We start from the raw sequence: 6,747 nt of genomic DNA on the forward strand, positions 1-6,747 counted from the left end.
TCTGGGATTCCCATTCTTCTCAGAGTCAATCACAGTTTGTTATGATCCACACAGTCAAATACCTTTGCATAATCAATGAAACACAGATAGACATTCTTCTGGTATTCCCTGCTTTCAGCTAAGAGCCATCTAATATCAATAGTTTACCAAATTCTACAGGGCCATCACAAGAAAAATACTGATGACAAGTTTAGAAAATGGGGAAAAGAAATGGAAAGACTTTTCACAGAGGAAAATATTTGGATGGTAAACAGACACATGAAGACATGCTTCAAATCATCAGCAATAAGAGAGATGCAAATCAAAATCACAATAATGAGACACCTTCTCACTCCAGTAGCAGTGACAAAGTTTAATAGAACAGCAAGCAATAAATTTTGGAGAGGATGTGACAAGATAGGACCTATATACATTGTTGGTGGGATTGTAAAATGGTATAACCACTCTGGAAGGCAATTTAAAGTTTCCTCAAAAAGCTGAACAGAAATTCCATATGACCCAGCTATAATATAGCCCCATAAAATTAGAACTGAGGCACAAATGGAGACTTGTACACCAATGTTCATAGCAGCGTTATTCACCATCATGAGAGCTTGGAAACAGCCTAAATGTCCAACTACAATTGAAAGGATTGAGAAAGTATGATACATTCGTGCAATGGAATACTATGCAGCACGCGGAGCAATGATTTTGTAATTTACTACCTAATTTGAGAGGGACTGGAGAGCATTATGCTAAGTGAACTAACTCAGTCCCATAAGGACAAATACAGTATAAGACCATTATTGTAGAACGTGTATTAGAAAACAAGGAGGGGAGCAGAGGGGAAAGGATGGGTGGGGTGGGGAGGAAGGTGGTTAATCATAAGGTCACACAGTTTGATGGGTGGAGGGAGGGGTACGTAAAGGAAATGGGGAAAATCTGGTGTGAAAAACAATATATGCAAACTTTTAAAGTAAACCTTGTAAAATAAAAACTTTATTTTAAAAAAAATGCTAAACAGTAAAGATGTTCATTTAAAGACTACTATGTGACTGACCCAATCATAATATCTTCAGTGGCTTAGTATGCCTGTGGAAGTTGTACAATGAGTAAAAACCAAAGAATTAATGCTTTTTTAATTGTGGAGTTGCTATAATATACCATGGACTGACAAAATAACAAACAAATAAATACGTCCTACAACCAGAATTTCCTTAGAGATAAGGATGGTGACATATCACCTCACATCCTTTGGGTAAGTTGTCTGGGGGCCCCAATTCTTGGAAATAGACATCAAGCTGGGAGAAGGAGAGGGCTGGCAAAAAAGAGAGCAAGAACCTCAATGAAATGGATTGACAAGTTGACTGCAACAACAAGCAGTGATTTTTGAGAATAGTATAGGATAGGGCGAAGTTCAGGTCATAAGGTCATTATGAGTCAACAGCACCTAACATGCTTTTTTTTTAATGACACAAAATGCACATGTATAGGAAAGTTAGAGTAGTCTCTGCCTAGATGGTCTACTTGCAAAGTTCTTGATACAAAATTCAACACAGACACACAGTTTGTACACCCAAGTCTTGGCACCAACATGTTACCTTGCAGTGAGTGCCCTGGCTTCGGTCTCCCTTGCCTGGATAAAGAATTGAGCAAGACATCAGGCCATGAAGGATTAGGCACTTAGCCAGTCTTTTTTCTCCTGGGCCAGGCACCATGCAACACAGATGAGTGGTCAGTAAAATTACATTGCTGGAAGTTCCAACTCAAGTCTGCTGCTCACGATGTCACCATGTCTCACATGCCCAAAACGCTAATTATGCTATTTTAGGAGTGCTCTTTATCACACATGTCCACTTTCTAAGGCGTTGGCAGCTTCCTCATAAAGCAAGATAAGCACTGATTGGACTACCCTTTGCCATCTTGTTTATTTTTTATTCTATATGGGCGCAAGCTGTGCTCTAAGAGCTTGACAAGGTCCAGCTGAAACATCAAGGTATTTTAAAATTTTTACTTTAACTCTCCTGCTCTGTGCTTTTGCAAAATTATTTAATAGCTATTTAATCCTTAACACTCTGGTTCAAAATGCTTCTTTCTACGGAAACAAGATCTTTTTTCTGGTGCTCTAAGCACATGTACACTGTATTTCATAAATCTAATCATGTGCCTAAGCATTGATCATCTTTTCTACTAAATTCTGCAATAGAAGACTAGAAAACTAATTGTTATTGTTATTGTTATGTGCCATTTAGCTGGATCCAACTCATAGCTGAGCTGACAGTGGATTTTCAGAGGTTGTAAATCACATGGGAAAAAATTTCCTATCTTTCTCCCTTGCAGCAGTTAGCAGATTTGAACTGGCTGCCTTAGATTGGTTAGCAGTGCAACTCTTTACCACTAGGCCACCAACACTCCCTGGAAATTTAATTAGAAATTGAATTATCAATATGTTCGCTGTATAAATTTCCTACTTCACAAGATCAAGCATGTTTTATGATTAACAGAAAAACACATTCTCAAAAAGGTTGCTTTTTATCTTTTGAATTAATTTCTATTTCATCACATCTGAAACACATAAAACATGTAGAGGAGGTCAGGTACCAATTCATATGTCACTCCTCTGTTGTTTTTACACCAAACTAAATGGAAAAACTTTAGTATAGTTAGAATATCTCCCTAATACACAGACATTTTAAGAATAGATTTTTGAATAAAGAATGACGCCACTAAAAGAAAGCTTACATGTTCCAGGAAGCAGAGTTTTTTGGTCAATACTCCAAATGAAAATCAGCTGTCTAACATAATCATTTATCAGGAGCTCAAGCTGGGTTTGTGTTGTGGCTGTGCTTAAGTGTTAGTAATTATAAACTCACAAGTGTAGCTAACATTTAGAATGAAGGAGAGAGCTTTCAATGCCAGTGTTTAAATAAGCTTAAGCTTAGTTGGCAAGAAAGTAAAAGGGAAAGGAGCTGTATTTGTCATTTGAAAGACTATATACACACAAAAATAGAATATGTTTCTATCATTACTCTTTCACAGTAGCAGTAAGCAAAGAATTCATAATCAAAGGGTTCAGGAATTCAAGGACTCAATAGATAGAGAGGTTGACTAGCTTCCCTTTCATCCCAAGAGGAGAATTTGTGGTGTGTCATGTTTAAGATGGAAAATATAAGGATCACCACTTTCTACAGCTGCCATCTTTTCTTCATTGTTCCCTTGGTCATAAGGGGGGCCTGACAGACAATTTCTAATCTTTGCCTCCAAAAGATCTTTACATCTTACTCCAAAAGAAATAGACAGGTAACATAGCCTTTGTTACCAACTGATTTGTGTCCTCTCTTGGCCTTAATGCCTTTAGATGTGATCCTGTTTGGAAATAGAGCTTCTGTGTCATAATAATTAGGCCATACATAAGTAGGGTGAGTGCTAAACCCAATCACTTCTGAGTTATAAAAAAAGCAGATTGAATATATAGACTGGCAGCATGAGAAAGCCGAGGGTGAATGATAGACACTAAGGAATGCCAAGAACCATCATGGCCTCCAAAGAATGAGTCTCTCGGACCACCAACCCCAACAATAGCACTAGAATAGAGAGAGACCCTCAGCTCCTGGGGAGTCTTTGCCCCAACTCAATCCTCCCCCATACAAAATTAGAATCGTATATCCTTGACACAGTTTCCATCCAGCCTCCCTAAGAAAAGGGAAGGGCTTAAAGAGCCCACCTTTCTATGTACCATCAACAAAGCACATTGTACTCAGCCAAAAAAAAAAATTCTTGAAGATCTGTTATAAAACCTACCCTGACAACATAAAAAAAACCCCAACAACAACACACCCCATTGGTTGTGTTTAAGCCCTTTGTTGTCAATCCATCTCATTGAGAAATTTTCTTCATTTTCACTGACTCTCCACTTTACTAAGCATGATTTTCTACTCCAGACACAGGTCCCTCCTGATAACATGTCCTAAGTGTCTATGACAAAGCCTCACCATCCTTCTAAAAAGCATTCTGACTATATTTCCTCCAAGATAGATTTGTTCATTTTTGTGGTAGACTATGTTGTTGCTACTATGTGCAATGGAGTCACCTGGCGACCATAGAATACAACATACTCATAGAGTATCTCTGAAGTATGCCCTCTCCTGAACCAGTCTCACTGACTCCGATACATCTACCTTTATTGCCCCAGTTACTCTATCAATCTGTCTCATCCAGGGTCTTCCTCTCCTCCACTGTCCCTCCACTCTTCTAAGCATGAAGTGCATCTCTGAGTACTGATCCCTCCTGGCCAGGTGCCCAAAGAATGTGAAACAGAGCTTCAAAATGCCAGCCTCCAAGGAGAAACTTGGTTTCACGCTCTCCTAGACAGAACTGTTTGTTTTCTTGGCAGTCCATGGTATGTTCAGGACTCTTCTCCAGCACCACAATTGAAAGGCATAGATTCTTCTTCTGTCATCCATAGTCATAATCCAGCTCTCTTATGTATAGCAAGTAATTGTGAAGATCACGGCCTGCATCAGATACACCTTAGTCTTTAGACTGATGTCGTTGCTTCTCAGTACTCTTCGCCAACACAGTAATTCAAAAGCATCAATTTTTCTTCCATCTTCCTTATTCGTTTTTGTCCAGCTTTTGAATATATACATTGTTTTTATGTACCATTGAGTCAAATATGACTCATAATGACCCTATGGACAACAGATCTGAACCTTATTCTATCCTGTGCCATTCTCACAATCTCTGACACACTTGAACCCATTGCTGCAGGCACTGTGTCAATCCATCTGGTTGAAGGTCCTCCTCTCTTTTGCCAGCTCTCTACCTTTCCAAGCATGGCTTTCCTCTCCAAGGAAAAACCTCTTCTAGTGCTGAAAAAAAAAAAAAAAACCAAACCCCAAACATGTAGTTCTTATCTAATGTAATCTAGGAGTTCAAATCTACCTGCTACTGCACGGGGAAAGGATAGAAAATCTCCTCTTGTGTGATTAACTGCTTCTGAAACCTGCTAGAGAGTCAGTTATGAGTTGATTCTGATCAATAATACAGAACACAACAAGCCACATGCCCAAAGTATGTGAGATGAAGCTTCGTCATCTTTGCCTCCAAGAAGCATTCTGGCTAGACCTTTCCTGAGACATCTCTTTGTTCTTTGGCAGTCCATGGGATATCCAGTACTCTTCCTCAATACCACATCTGCCATCCTTATTCATTGTCCAGCTTTCAGATGAATAACAAGTGATTAAAAAAATCATGGCCTGAATTGGGCACACCTTCAAATTGACATCATTGCTCCTCTATAATTTAGAAAGGCCCCAGACTATAGACTTTCTCAGTGCAATATGTCTACTGATTTTCTGACTGCTGTTTCCAATAATTGTTCCTGGGATTGTAGATCCAAGTAAGATGAAGTCATTGACAGTTTCAATCTTTTCTCCGTCTATCATGATACTATCTATTGGTCCTCTGGTGAGAATTTTTGCTTTCTGTATACTCCTTCCATCTTCTTTTAATGCTTCTTGGATCATTTGATATTCTGACCAAAGCATCCTTAAGTATATGAACTCATTTCTTGAATTTGTTTTTAAATTTCTTCAGCTGAGTGAGTTTAGCCCTTTTGACTTTTCTGACTACAGCTCTTTGTACATTTCATTATAACAATTAGCTTTGTCTTCCTGAGCTGCCCTTTGATATCTTCTGTTCAGCTCCTTAATTTCTTGATTTCTTCCCTTTGTTTTGGCTTCTCAGCACTCTAGTGCAATATTCAGAGTCTCATCTGACATCCATCTTGGCCTTTTCTTCATCTTCAGCCTTTGTAATGATCTTTTGCATTCTTCATGGATGATATTGTTGATATCCTCGCACAGCTCATTTGGTCTTCACTCACTGGTGAAGTTCAAGGCCTCAAACCTGTTTCTGAGCTGGTTTTGAAACTCAAGTGGGATAGACTTAAGGTCAAATCAAATTGTGGTTCCTACGGATTTGATTCCTTTTCTTCAGCTTCAGCTTGAACTTGCATACGAGTAGTTGGTGGTCTGTTCCACAATCATCACCTGGCCTGGTTTTCATAGCTAGTATTGAGCTTTTTCAGTGATTCTTTCCACAAATGTAATCTAGTAGACTCCTATGCATACCATCAGGTGAAATCCATGTGTATAGCCTGCATTTGTGTTTCTTATAAAAGATATTTGCAATGAACAAATCATTGAATGTGCAGAATTCTATCATTCTATCTCCAACTTTATTTCTGTTACCAAGTCCATGTACCCCCCTAGTCTGGAGGTTTCACCATCTCTAAAAGACGAGTAAACTTAACTTCTCTATGACTTTGAGTTTTGTTTCATATTTTTCTTTCACTCTAATAGGGATCTTTTTTGTGATCCATAACAAAAAAGTCAGTAGCAGTAGTGGGGCAGTATCTAGCTCTTCTGGTCTCAGAGTGGTGGAGACTGAAGTCTACCCAGTCCATTCACCCTTTGGATTGTCTTTTTTCTTCACTTTTCTTTCTTCCAAATAAGTTAGACCAGTAATTATAACTTACATATCCCTCTGTAAGTTAACTTTTTAAGAAAGATATAATAATCTAGTAATAGTATGTTGTTGTTGTTGTTGATTGCCTTCGAGTAGAGCATGACTTATAGCACTCCTATGAACAAAAGGCTTGAAGCCCCTCTACAACTATCAACATTTATCAAAGTTCATAAGGTTTCCGGAGGCATGTTATTTAGGAAGTGGATGCCACTCTTTCCAAAGTATGTTGTTGTTGTT

Source organism: Elephantulus edwardii, unplaced genomic scaffold (assembly GCF_000299155.1).
Source record: "Elephantulus edwardii isolate Elephantulus edwardi_28Jun2011 unplaced genomic scaffold, EleEdw1.0 scaffold00179, whole genome shotgun sequence".
In the NCBI taxonomy this organism is placed as follows: Eukaryota; Metazoa; Chordata; class Mammalia; order Macroscelidea; family Macroscelididae; genus Elephantulus; species Elephantulus edwardii.